Consider the following 15,115-nt stretch of genomic DNA (forward strand, 5'->3'; position numbering starts at 1 on the left):
GTTGAGTCCTAACTTCACTACTTAATATCTTCATCTACAAAATGAGGGATTTGACCTAGAAGTCCCTTGAAGTGCTCACCTGCTTTAGATCAGTGCCAACAAAATAGGTAAAACAAAAAGAAATGTGTGTTTTAGATGATACAGGATATGTGGAAACAAATATTTATAATGAAAAATTAGAATCACATGTTAATAAAGCAGTGCGAAGGCTAGCCAGGGAAATCAGAGAATTTATGTTAGACAACTGAGGGATTAAAAACACTTTGAGAAGTTAGGGTAGAGAGTTTTTAAGACCAAGTTAAGGGATTTGGACTTATTGCTGTAGGTAATGAGCAGTTAGTGGAATTCTAGAGCAAGTGGCAAAATTGATGCTTTTTAGGAAGATTGATATGATAGTAGTCTACAGAATAAATTGAAGGGAAGACAAGCTGTATGTAGGGAAATCCATTAGCAAGGAGCTTCAGAAGTCCATTTCTGAGATGACAAGCATCTCAAACAGAGTAGTGGTTTTGGGGAAGGTAAGGGGACAGATTAGAGAAATATTTTGAAATATGAATTAATAGAATATAATGACTCTGTTCAGTATGGGCATGGAGAGAGCCAAACATGACTGCAATTTTAAGCCTGAACCATTCATTGAAATGAGGGAGTGAAAGGGAAACTCTTTGGAAAGGAAGCTTAGTTTATTCATGTGGAAATACCTTGCTAAGAAATGGTTCAAGCTAGAAATGAAGCCATGAAACAAAGAATTAGAACTGAAGCCATTTCTCACTTTTAGAGGAGGGAAAAGAAAGAGAATAACAAAGGAAAGAAAGAATATATAGAGGAAGAATGATGAATTGACTTCCTTAATGGAAACCTGGTTCTCCTCCAAAAAACAATACATTCTTGCCCAACTACCCCAGAATTGGATATATGTTCTCTCATGCTCCCGAATATTTCCTCTAATGTTCACTTCCTGTCTCTACTGTTCCTTCAAAATCTTCAATCAGTGGACCCTCCTTTAATAACAAGAGTTAAATATGATCCATTTGTCATCACCTAATCCAAGTCCTTCTGACAGTCACAATGTTATCTCTTCAATTAAGCCAGATAATTAATTCTCAAATTCTCATGGCAAGTGAGGCAGAGCTGATGAGCCTCACCTCTGACTGGAAGCTCATTAGGTTATATACTCAACTCTTCAGAAGTGAGACTCAGATTTGCCTTACTTGACATTTTGCTGCAACCTCACCACAAGTCTCAGGCATGACAGGACTCCCTGTCATGGAGCTCAAGAAATGAAAACTTTTTTTATTTGTCTTGACATGTAATTGAAAGAATAAAAAAAATTATTTTCACAATAGTAATAAATATTATTTGCCTATTAAAATACTCTCTTCCTTTTTCCAACTAAATCTCTGTGTGAGGCATGATTTTTTTCATATACTTAAGCAAAAATAACAAATCAACAGGTTGAATGAAGGAAATGTAGCTATTTTATATTGACCCAAACATTAAAAGAGATTTAGAGAAATATGTAAAGCAATTCTAATTGTTTGTTTTAGAAAAGATAACTATTTTCAAAATGTGTTATTTATGTTAACATGTAATAAGTTTATTGTTATTGCGAATGAACTAATACATATTTTAAAATTTTGTCAGTTCTAATCTCTAAAGCAACAATAATTATATATATATACATATATGTATGTACATATATATATATATGTATATATATAGTCCACATAAACAAAAACTCTTTGTGGTCTTAAATAATTTTTAACAGCATAAATTATTCTTGAGGTCGAGGGCTCAAGATTACTTTCCTTACTTTCTTCCTGATTTCATTCCAGTTCATAAACCTGATCAGCTCTCATGACCATGTTCATTCCACCTCAGGTATAGAGAGGGATGATGATATATTTGATTTCACAATCCTCCATCTTTACTCTGCTTCCATTTTTCTTAACTATGAATTTCCTCTCTCTGAACACAATTTCTTTTTTTTTAAGTTTTTTTTTTTTTGTAAGGCAAATGGGGTTAAGTGGCTTGCCCAAGGCCACACAGCTAGGTAATTATTAAGTGTCTGAGATCGGATTTGAACCCAGGTACTCCTGACTCCAGGGCCGGTGCTTTATCCACTATGCCACCTAGCCACCCCTGAACACAATATCTTAACTTTTCATCTCTTTATGCTAATTCTGCCTAATTCTTTTAGTACATCTCCACTTCAACTTGCATCCACTTCAAGTATTCTTGTTTGTAAATTATAACTTCTCTTCTCATCTTACTTTACTTCTTTCCAAGTAATGATTCACCATTATCCTTTACCACTGATTGTTGTGAAGCTTTGATTTTTTTTCCTCAGTTATAGACTACTTGAGAAACTTACTTGTGTCACCCTAGGCAAGTCATTTAACCTTTCTCAGTCTGTTTCCTCATTTGTAAAATGGGTATCATAACTTTGTTGTGAGGATCAAATGAAATTAGCATATAAAGTATTTTGTAAACCTTAAGACATTATATTATATTATTATATTAAATTATATTATATTATATTAAAACATTATATATATATTATAATTTGATGATGATATTTTACCAAATCAACTTCTCCACTCTACTTTCTCCATTTCTATTCACATTTTTGTTGAGTACTCTTAATGAAAGTCATATGACCATATACTTATAGATAGCATATTATAAGTATATGCTATCTAATTGTGACTGGAGTTATGCTTTGCAATTTTTTATTGTTGTTTCTCAGATGAATCTGTATTATCCTATGTACCAAAATATTTTTATTACTCCTCATTCCTTCCTTCTTGCTACAGTATCTGATAAAGAGATGGAACTTCTCCTTGCCAAAGGAAGGCAAGTCCTGTAGCTATGTCCTTGATCCCCTACCCTATACTCCCTGGCTTTCTTCAATTAGGTACTTCCCTCTCAATCATCCTCTCTGTTGTTTTTCTCTTAAATCTTTCTTTTTATTTAATTAATTTATTTCCTTCTTCCTACAAGTATGCTTACATTAAGCACTTCCTATATTCCAGGGCTATATTAGGTACTGTAATAAAAAGACCAAAAACAATTCCTTCAATATATTTCCATTCTTCTGGAGGAAAGTAACAAGCATACACATCAATCAATACAAAATATATGGAAATCAATTTATAGAATGAAGGTCAAGAGAACACTAACAACTTGGAAAATAGAATATTATGTAGGGGGTAGTAATTAAGGTAAACCCTAGGGGCAGCTAGGTGGTGAAGTGGATAGAGCACCAGCCCTGGAGACCGGAGTACCTGAGTTCAAATCCAGTCCCAGTCACTTAATAATTACCTAGCTGTGTGGCCTTGGGCAAGCCTCTTAACCCCATCTGCCTTGCAAAACCCTAAAAAAAAAAGTAAACCTTGAAGGAATCTAAGAATAACAAGAGAGAGATAAAGAAAGAAAACAGAAAAAACTTGTGCAAAATCTAGGAAGCAGGAAGTGGAATGGAGTTGTATGTTGAGAAACATTACTTTAGTCAATTTGGCTAGAATATAAAGTATATGAGGAGGAATGATGGGAAAGAGTCTGGAAACATCATTTATATTTCCCTTTAAAGTTTACAAAGTTGGAGGGGGGGCTGAGACAAGATAGTAGAGTAGAGAAAGCTTTCAACAGAGATTTCCCAACTGAGGCTTTAAAATAATGCCTCAATTTGAATATTGGAGTAAGAGAATTAAGAAAAGGTCAGAGTGATACATTTTTCCAATCCAGCATAATTTAGGAGGTTGGAAAGAGAAATCTATGACTTAGAAATAGAAACCACTTTGATGAAATACCAATGATGTAGCTAAGTGGTAACAGATGCAGCAGATTTGGGAGTTCCCAAGCCAGAGACAGTAAGGAGACTTAGGAACTGGTCAGAAAGAGATAATAGAGGACCTAGTCCCTTCAGGATAATAATCCAAGAGCATAGAGGAATGCTTTCAGTCAAGAAGAAGTGGGAACCCAGAGGAGCAGTGTGCTTTTGGTAACAAGTAATCAGAAACCCTGAGGAATAGTTTAATTTTCCAGTCTCAGGGGAGCAGGAGTATTAAGAAGTAGTATTGATTGCACTTCCAAGGGATCAGGAACTCAGTTCTATGTAAGGACAAGTGGAGAACAGTAACCACACTTCTTCCTAGATCATACTACTTTGAGAGAATCAAAAATTTCCAACCCCCCAGATTATCTCTGGAAACAAAAATGCAAAAATCCCTGGAGTCTGAGACAGTTCTCCTAATCCCTCACCATGAGAAGAACCCAACAGGTCAGAATCAACATTCATATAAAGCTCAAAATCAGTAAATAGCAGGAGAGGAATGAGCAAACAAACAAACAAACAAAAAGAAGCTGATAATAGAAAAGAGTTACTATGGTGACAGGGAAGATCACTACATAAAGTCTGAAGAAGATATTAAAGTCAAATCAGCTACAAGCAAAATTTGAAATGGAAAAAATATGTAAATTGTAAACAAAAACAACAAGAATTCCTGAAAGAGCTAAAATATTATTTTCAAAATAAGATAAGAGGAGAAAACAATTAGGTAAAAAAAGGAAGAGGAAGAAAAGGATAAAAAACAACAGTGAGAGGAAAAGTAATAATAATAATATCATTTTAAAAATAGAATTGGTCAAATGGAAAAAGGTAGAAACTTCACTGATGAAAATAATTCCATGAAAAGGAGAATTAGTTAAATGGAAAAAGAAGCATAAAATCTCACTAACAAAAATACCTCAAAAATTAGAATTGGGTGATCAAAGGATATGAACAGATACTTTTAAGATAAAGACATTATTATATGAAAAAATGCTCCATATAATTATATATTAAAGAAATGCAAATTAAAATAATTCTGAAGTACTACCTCTCACAAATCCAATTGACCAATATAACAAAAAAAGAAAAATCATTAAAGTTGGAGAGGATGTAGGAAAATAGACATTAATGCTTTGTTGGTGGAGTTTTGACATGATTCAATGATTCTGGAGAGTAATTAGGAACACCTAAAGGGCAATAAAACTGAGCATACCCTTTGATCTAGTAATACCTTACTAAGCATTTATTTCAAAAAAGTCATTAGTAGGAAGTTAAGTGGTGCCATGTTTAGAGCACTGGCCCTGGAATCAGAAGTACCTGAGTTCAAATCTGACCTCAGACACTTAATAATTACCAGCTGTGTGGCCTTGGGCAAGCCACTTAACCCCATTTGCCTTGAAAAATATTTTTTAAAAAATCATTAGAAAATGGGGGAGAGCTCACATATAAAAATATTTATGAGTGGTTGCAAGGAATTCAAAATTGAGGGGATGCCCAGCAGTTGGGAGATGACTGATAAAACAGTGGTAAAAGAATGTGATGGATAAAGAATGTAATGGAGAATTATTGTTCTGAAAGAAATCATGAATGAATATATTTCAGAAAAAAGCCTGAAAATCTTGTTAAACTGATACTAAGTGAAATGAGAAGGAAAAGGAGAATATTGTACAGTAACATTGTGTGATCATCAAATATGATGGATTTAGTTCTCTGTAGCAATACAATAATCAAAGATACTTCCTAAGTATTTGTGATGGAAAATACCACCCATATCCAGAAATAGAAATATGGAGTCAATGTAGATCAAAACATTTTGTTTTCCATTTTAAAAATCTCTTTTATGTTTTGTTTTTTAACCTTCTCATGTTTTTGTTCCCTTTTCTTCTGATTCACCTTTAACAACATGACTAATATGGAAATCATATTTAACATATATATATATATATTCATAATCTACATTATGTTACTTGCTGTCAAGGGAAGATGACGGAAAAAGAAGGAGGAAGAAAATGTGTAATGCAAAATCTTACAAAAATGAATGTTGAAAACTTTGAAGTGGAATATAAATTTAAATTAAAAACAGAATTAGTCAAGTGGAAGTTAAAGACTTCATGAAACATCAAAAACAATAAAGCAAAGCCAAGAGAATGAAAAAATGACAAATTTTGAAATAGAAAAACAACTGATTTGAAAAATAGATCAAGGAGAGATGATTTAAGAATTATTGAACTACTTAAAATTCATGAATAAAGAAAGACATCTTAATTCAAGGAATTATAGAGGAAGACTGCCCCAATATCCCAAAATCAGAGGATAAAATAGAAATCACAAATCACCACCTGAAATTTCCAAATGAAAATTCCCAGTATTATATTGTAATCAAATTCCAGAGCTCACAGGTCAAAAATACTTCAAACAGGCAGAAGGAAACCATTCAAATACTATGGAGTCACAGTCAGGATCACATACTAACTAGTATTTTCCACAATAAAGGCAGGGAAGACTTGGAACATAATATTCTGGAAAAGAAAAGAGCTGAAATTACAATCAATAATAACCTTTGGGGTGGCTAGGTAGTGTAGTGGATAAAGCAATGGCCCTGGAGTCAGGAGTACCTGGGTTCAAATCTGGTCTCAGACATTTAATAATTACCTAGCTGTGTGGCCTTGGGCAAGCTTAGCCCTGTTTGCCTTGCAAAAACCTGGAAAAAAAAAGAATAACCTGCCCAGCTAAAATGAGTATAATCCTTCATGAGGAAAAAGAAATGAGTATTTAATGAAACAGAGTACTTTTAGTCATTCCTTATGAAAAGACCAAATATCAATAGAAAACTTGATTTTCAAATACAATATTCAAAAGAAGTATAAAAAGGTAAACATGAAAAAAATAAGAAACTCAATAAGGCTAAGCTATTTTTAAGATGATGCGTGTGTCTTCTACAACTTTATTATTTTTAAGGCACTTAAAAAGAATTCTATATAGAAAAAGGATGAAGGAAAAATTTATTGTGGTGGATATAAAAATAGGTAAAAATGTTATATGATCTGAGTGAAGGAGGTAGAAAAAAGAAGAGTGTGGAAAATTATCTCACTTAAATGTAGCAGACAAGTAAGAAACTTTACCAATAGAGGGTAATAAAAATTCTATCTTATCCAACAGGGAAAAAGGAGGGAAGTGGGATCAGAAAAAGAAGAGTCTTAAAAAGGAGAGCAGATAAAAGAAGGTAGTAGTCAGAAGCAAAAAAAGATTTTAAGTGAGGATAAAAAGAGATAGAGAAAGAAGGATAAATAGAAGAAAATAAGATGAAGAAATATTCAGTATTATCATATGTGAATATGAATGAGATGTAAAATGGAAGCAAATAGCAGAATGAATTAGAAACTAGAATCCAACAACATGTCGCATACAAGAAACATGTTTGAAACAGAAAGACACAAAATTAAAATATGGGGTGGCGCATAATCTCTTACACTTCAGCAAATGTAAAAAAGACAAAAGGTAGCAATCATAACCTTAAAATAAAAGAACTAACAGAATAAGCATAGAGATTACATCTTGCTAAAATGAAGTAGATTCCATGAAACATATATTCAAGAAATGACATAGCATCCAAGCTTCAAGAAAAGATTATAAGTATTATAGGAGGAAATATCCCATATATCTAAGTAATAAAAGACCTCAACTTTCTTCCCTCAGAGCTATATAAATAAGAAAGAAGCTAAGAAAATTAATGGAATCCTAGAAATGTCAGATATAATGAACCTTTGGAGAAAATGGAAGGAAATTGAAAGAAGTAAATATATATGTTTTTTCAGCTGTACATAACATTTGTACAAAAATTGATTAAGTATTAGGACATATAAGGGCTCACAACCAAATGCAGAAAAGTATATATATTAAATCTATCCTTTCTATATCATAATGTAGTAAAATTTAATAAAGGGCCAAGAAAGCTTTGGTAAAATAATTAATAGAAAATGAAATTATATAGTCCTAAAGAATGAAGAGATCAATGAACAAATCAGAGAAATAATCAATAATTTCATTAAGAAGAATGATAATAATGAGAAAACATAGCAAAATTGGTTAAATGAAGTATAAGTAATTCTTAGAGGAAAATTTATTTCTGTAATTGCATACATTAATAAAAGAGAGAAAGAACAGATCATTGCACGTGAATCTACAACTGGAAAAAGAACAAATAGAAAAACATGAATTAAATAGCATACTAAGAATTTTGAAAATCAAAGAAAAGATTAATAGAATTGAAAGTAAAAAATATACCATTGAACTAATAAATAAAACTAGGAAAAAGTTTTATGAAAAAGATAAAATTGATAAACTATTTATTAATTTTATTAAAAAAGAGAAATAGAAAAATAAAATTATTGGTGTCAAAAATTCAAAGGGTGAATACATCACAACTGAAAATGAAATTATAGCAATTATTCAGAGTTATTTTGCCTAACTTTATGTCAGTAAATTGAATATTCTAATTATAATGGATAAGTATTTGCAAAAAAGAAATTGGCCAGATTAACAGAAAAGGAAATAGAATACATAAATAGACCTACTTTAAAAAAACAGAAAATTAAATAAGCAATCAGTAAGCTCCCCAATAAAACATCCACAGGAAGAAATGGATTTACAAATAAATTCTACCAAACACATAAAGAATAATTAATCTCATTATTATATAAACTATTTGAAAAAAATTGTCAAAGATGGAATCCTATTCAATTCTGTTTATGAGGCAAATAGCTTATGATACTTAAACCAGGGAGAGACAAAACAGGAAAACATAGAAAAATTTCTTTAACAGATAATGCAAATTTTTTAAAAATATTAGCAAGGAGTTTATAGCAGCATATCATAAAAATCAAACATTATGATGAGATGGGATTTATACCAGGACTATAAGATTGTTCAATATTATGAAAATTACAAAGATAATTATCTATCAATAATATGTGTGTATACATATATATATATATATATATAAATTAATGGAATCTTTCATAAAATAATGCATAGTATCTATCTAAAACTAAGAGTAAAAATTATCTGTAATAGGCATAAACTTGAAGACTTCCCAGTAAGAACTGGGGTGAAGCAAGGATGCCCATTATCACTACTATTATTTAATACTGTTCTAGAAATGCTAGCTGTAGCAGAAAAACAAGAAAAAAAATTAAGTCATTAAAAGGCAATGTGGAAAAACTATAGTGCCACTCTTTGTAGATGATATGACTGTACAATTAATGAACCCTAGAAAATCAATTAAAAAATTAGTTGAAACAATTAACAAATTTATCAAAGTTGCAAGATATAAAAATAAACCCATGCTACATAATCATTTCCATATACTACTAGCAGAGTTAACTGAGAAGAGATAAAGTCCATTTGAAATAACTATATAATATAAATACTTGAAAAACCTACCTATCAAGATAAACCAAGGGATTATATAAATATAATAAAGCACTTTTCACACAAATAAATTAACAATTTGTAAAATATTGTTTATATGTAGGCTGAAACCATAAATAAAAATAACTACTGTATCTGTTTATGTATTGAATGACTTACTAATTATTATACCAAAGAATTGTGTTTTATAGTTAGACTTCAAGGAAATCAAAGAAAAAATATGAAGACAACCTAGAAGAATGATATTTCTATGTTAAAAAGTGGTAATCTTAAAAGTAATCTAGTGCAGGCTAAGAAATAGGGTGATGGGGATGGAACCAAGATGGCAGAGAAAAGCCAAAAACTCCTAACGTCTTCCCAGCTACCCTCAAAAACAACCTTAAGTCTCTAAATGAATTCTGGAGCAACAAAATACATAAAAAGTCAATGTGGAACATTTTCTAGCTTAAGATATCTTCAAAGGACTCCAGAAATGGTCTTTTTCACTCAGGTGAAGGAAGAGTACTGCCCAATGCAAGAAGCAGAACCTAGCACAAGGAGCAGAGACAAGAGTAAAAAAGCCAGTAGGTGGATCTTGGTCACAGCAAAGATCAGCACGACAATGGCACAGCTGGCCAATTGGGAGGGCTCCAAAATCGTATCCTGAGAGCCCCCAGAACTCAGCTGGCAATACTGTGCCAGGCAATTCCAGAACAGTGAGCAAGTCTTTAGGTTTGGAGGCTCCAATATGAAAAGTCTCTGAGTAGGCCCCTCCCTCAATACAAGAAACTTGGGACAGCACTCCTCTAGATCAGAAGCAGAGTTCAAAACGAGTAAGAAAAGTCAGAGACATGCATGTCAATTGGATTTTACAAGTTTTGCTTTCCTCTATTGCTATAAATGAATGAAAGAAAAACCTGCTAGAATGAGAGAAAATTGTAGATTTTTATTCACGAATCCTGCAGTATACGGGTACCTTACCTGGCGTGAGGTGCAAGGTAGCATTGGAACATCAGGTAATTTATGGTCTTCAGAAATTCTTTCCCCTCCCTCTTCGATTTTCATAGGATCTCAGAATCTGAGTTACAATCAAAGAGGTCTACCCATTTCATGACATGCCCATAATATGATTCCCCTCCACATCATATGATGCATATGATATGCTGATGAACGCCAATCGTCACAGGGGGTGTGTGGGTTAATATTCAATTACCTAATTGTGCAAATTCAATTGCATTAGGTCAAGATCTCTAGCTCATTCTTCACCCTGTGAGAACCAGTCTTGGGTTTGTCATCTCTGGAATAGGATTAGGAAAACTCTCCCAGTTTTGTGATTGACTTGGCAATTCCCCCCTTTTAATGGATTCCCTAGGGGCCCCCCTCCATACCCTGTGAAGACCAATACCTCACATTCCTCATAACTGAATTCTAACTTGTGTTAGGTTTATTTGTATACAAGTTTTGGCATACAATTATGATGAAAACCATTGTTTTATAAAAAATGATGAGTAGGATGACTTCAGAAAGATCATATAATTCATGCAAAGTGAAATAAACACAATCAGAATATTTTATATAGTAACAACAATATTGTAAATATGAACAAATGTAAAAGACTTAACTGCTGTGATCAAAACAATGACTTAACACAATTCCAAAAGACTCATGATGAAAACTACTATCCATCTCCAGAGAGAGAACTGATCAAGGCTGTGTGTAGATGGAAGGATATGTTTTCTTTAACTTTCTATATTTTTCTTGTTTAATTTTTGGGGGGTTTTCTTTCATAATTTGGCTAATATGGAAATATGCTTTCCATGACTTTATATGTATAATCAATATCAAATTATTTGCCTTCTCGAGGAGGTAGAAGGGATGAGAGAGAGGGAAATAATTTTAATTCAAAATTTTAAAAATTTAATATTAAATATATTTACATATTATTAGGAAATATCTAAGTAAGTAAAAGTATACTAAAAATAAACAAATAAATAAATGTTATACCACATGTTAAATGCATAAGAACAATCTTGGGAGGAAGGTTTTGTTTTATTTGTTTTTGTAAGAACCAATGATCTCCTTTGAGAAGGAAACTCTAGGTATGAGAAATTCTTCTATGCATAACAACAGAAGTTTAGTGAATCATAGTCTTAAATAATTGCTTTTGACACTAAGGGGCTAAATGATTTCTTGAGGTTACACAGCCAGAATGTTTCTCAGTTGGGTACTGTACCAGCTCTACTTGACTCCAAAGCTAGAACTCTGTCCATTATACCATGCTTCCACTAATGAGGTAAGTGTTACAGATATTATCCTGTTTATTTTATAGATGAGGAAACTGAGGCTCATGATACTTCTAGGATCACAATGTATGTAAGTGTCAGAAGCAGAATTTCAACCTAGGTCTCACTGATTCTTAGTCTAGAACTCTGAGTAATATGCCATTTACTTCAATATTCTCTCATAGACCCTCTTTTTCTCTACATTTCCTTGAAGTATCCATGAGTTCAATTACCATCTCTATGCAAATAACTCCCATATTTATATATCTAGACCTCATTTGTCTTCTGAGATGCAATCCCATATTCCCAACTGCCTGTTGATAGGACATCTTCACCTAAAACATCCCATAAGTTTCTCAAACTCAACATGTCTAAAAAGAACTTATCATTTATTCTATTAAATTCATCCCTTTTCCTCACTTCCCTCTTTCTATCCAGGTCACTATCCCCCTTCAGTCATGCAGGTTCCGAGTATTAGAGTCATCCTTAGCATCCTTCAAGGTTCAGCTCAAGGTCCCTCCTTCTATTAAAAAAAAAAAAAAACTTTTCCTGATGCTAGAACATTTCCTGTCATGTAATAAATGCTCATTGAATACATTTGAATTCAATATCAAACTAAGCAGATTACTAATAATTAATATCTCCTACCACCTCCTTATATTATAACAAAGACAACTTTCAATGCTAGAAATGAATTTTCTTCTCTTTTCTATCATTAAAATTATTTTCCTTCAATACTTCAATACTTTTCCTTCAATATTGTAGCAGAGGGAAGGCAATTCTGGACATTAAGTTAAAAAGAATATATTCAAAAATTGCTTGTAAACTTAAGTCATTTAGTCTTCCTAAGTCTCAATTTTTTCACCTATAAAATATGAACCTTTATGCTTGACCTCACAGGATTTGTGAGAGACTCAGATGAAATAATGTATGAAAAACAGTGTCAGTAACAATTCTCATAGAATCTTCCCTCAACCCCTCAGTTGAGAATATTTCTTCTCTCCTTGAATTTTTCCAAAATACTTTATCTGTATTTCTGCTTTCCTCTATTGAATTCTAACTTGTGTTAAGTTTATTTGTATATTCATAATATGTCCCCTAGGCCATTAGTTTCTTGAGGACTATGTTATTTTTCATCTTTGTATCCCTGCTGCCTAGAATAGTAACTCATATATAGTAGGTATTCAATAAATGTTTCCTGAATTGTTTAAATGAATTAACATGTGGGACTAAGAGTAAATCTTTTTATCTCTCTTAGCTGCTGTTTCCTAAGATGTCAGATAATGCCTTTGGGCTTTGATCACTGAGGCCTATTCTAACTCTGTTATTTTGCTCCATATTGAACTTGGATTGCTGGCAGGATATTCAAGGATAAATAGTCAATAGAAAGTTGGTAACTTATGTCTGGACCACCCAGAGCAAGGTCAGAACTGACACTATAGATCTGGGATCAGCTCATAGACATGATCATTGAAGCCATGGAAGTAAATGACACTGACAGAGGAGGAAGCATATAAACAGAGAATAGACATTATCCAAGGAAAGAGTCCTGGGAACTCTTCTTAAGGAGCAGAAGGAGAAGAAACAAAAAAAAAGAGAAAAAAAGAATATAAGAGATTTAGAAATTAAAATCAAGCAAGTGTAATATCATGGAATTCAGTGAAGAAGAAAATATTGAAAGGAACAATACAGTGTGTCATTTGACATGAGGGAGATATCTATACTTCTTATTCTTAATGTCCCTTATATACAAGTCTAGTTTATTCTCCATAAGAATCTGTTCTACATTTTGTAGTGTAGTATTAAGACTAGATCATTTTAAAAAATTGTGAACTAGGGGCAGCTAGGTGGTAAAGGGGATACAGCACTGGCCCTAGAGTCAGGAGTATCTAAGTTCAAATCTGGCCTCAGATACATAATAATTACCTACCTGTGTGGCCTTGGGCAAGACACTTAACCCCATTGCCTTGCAAAAACTAAAAAAAAATTGTGAATTAGCCAGGGCTGAAAGTTATTTCTCATCTACAATTCTATTTTCCCCACAAACTGTTACAAAATCTATAAAACAGCAATTTTGTGCAATTTTTGTTGTTAAAAATTTACCATCCTGGTAACTGACGCCTTCTAAGTTACGGTCATCTTAACTAAGAATGCAGAATTGATCTAATCAATTTCCACTTGCTGAAACTTTCATTTACTGTATGCAGAAATCTGTCTTTTTTGTGAAACATGATGAGTCTTTTTCATTTATTGTTGAATGTCTGAAAAAAAGCACTTCATATCTCTGTTTAAAAACCCTTGATATGTTCTACTAAAGTTCTATTTTTTATAGTTTCTTTTAAAGGTCATCATTTGGTTGGAGAACATTGATACAATTAATGCTTCCTCAGGAAAACCTGGCTGTGTGGCCCATTCTGTCCACCTGGTGACTGTTAACTCAAATTACAGACATTGCTAAGAAAAAGGGGGAAAAAATCAGCTCCCTGGAATTATAGCTTTAAAAATCTAAACAACTCAGTGACAATAAACTCTGGAGCCAATAAGGATCCCCAAGTTCCAATAGCCAATAACAAAATCTAAACATTCTAATTCAACCCCTCCCCCCCAATATAAGAAACAGCTGGGAATTTTTCCTTTCTAAATAATCCCACTTGATCTGCCTCTAGGAGGATCAATAATACTCGTCATCATTGAGTACAGAGAAAGTAGGCAAATCTGAGTTCAATAAAAGGCAATAATATAACAAATGCTCCAAGTGCAATAATAATAAATTTCAATGGTTAAATTAATAGAGCAATATGCATCAAACCCTCAACTGAAATTACAGCTCTTTTTTAAATGGTAAAAATGCAAACTCTATAGCTATAACTTTGGTCACAAAAGTCAGAAGAGTCTAGATTTCCAAGGGCAATGAGGATTTTCTTTTATTTTTTCACTACAAATTTGACGTTAATGGGATAGCATTGCAGCACCAAGTGAATTATCTCAATTTGGTTTCTATTTAGGATGGAGACAAGATTTCTGAATAGTGAATGAATGTTGGTCCCTGGTGAGAGTGAATCATAACTGCCTTGGGTTTGCAAGGAATTAGATAGACACCTCATTATATCTGTCAACCTTATCCAAATGATCATGACTCACATTTTCTCCATACAATGACACTTAAAAGCCTTTTACGTTCAAGGAGGATGGGGTGAGGGAGGAGGAGGAAGATGGAAGTGGATGAGGATGGAAGGTTACTTGGAAGCCCATCTACAAGGACAAAAAAGATGACTTCATTTTATAGGTTTGTTTACTCAACTATATACACTATTTGAAACTTGGGGTTTCATAATTCTAAAAATATCACAAACATTATTGTCAAAAGGTCATAAAACTATCAGTAATTATCAATTCATATGTGCATATTCTCATCTCCATAAATCTTTATGAGATTGGCCTACACTCATACTAAAGGTAAACTTCTATCGTTCACCATTGCAAGGATGCCTGATTTACGAAAGTGTAAGTATTCCCTCCACCAAGGTTGATTTCAGTTTCTTTAGCCCTGGTAAATAGCTATAGTGGCCAAAAAAATTAACTATACTAATCC

This window comes from Macrotis lagotis, chromosome 1 (assembly GCF_037893015.1).
Source record: "Macrotis lagotis isolate mMagLag1 chromosome 1, bilby.v1.9.chrom.fasta, whole genome shotgun sequence".
Lineage (NCBI taxonomy): Eukaryota > Metazoa > Chordata > Mammalia > Peramelemorphia > Peramelidae > Macrotis > Macrotis lagotis.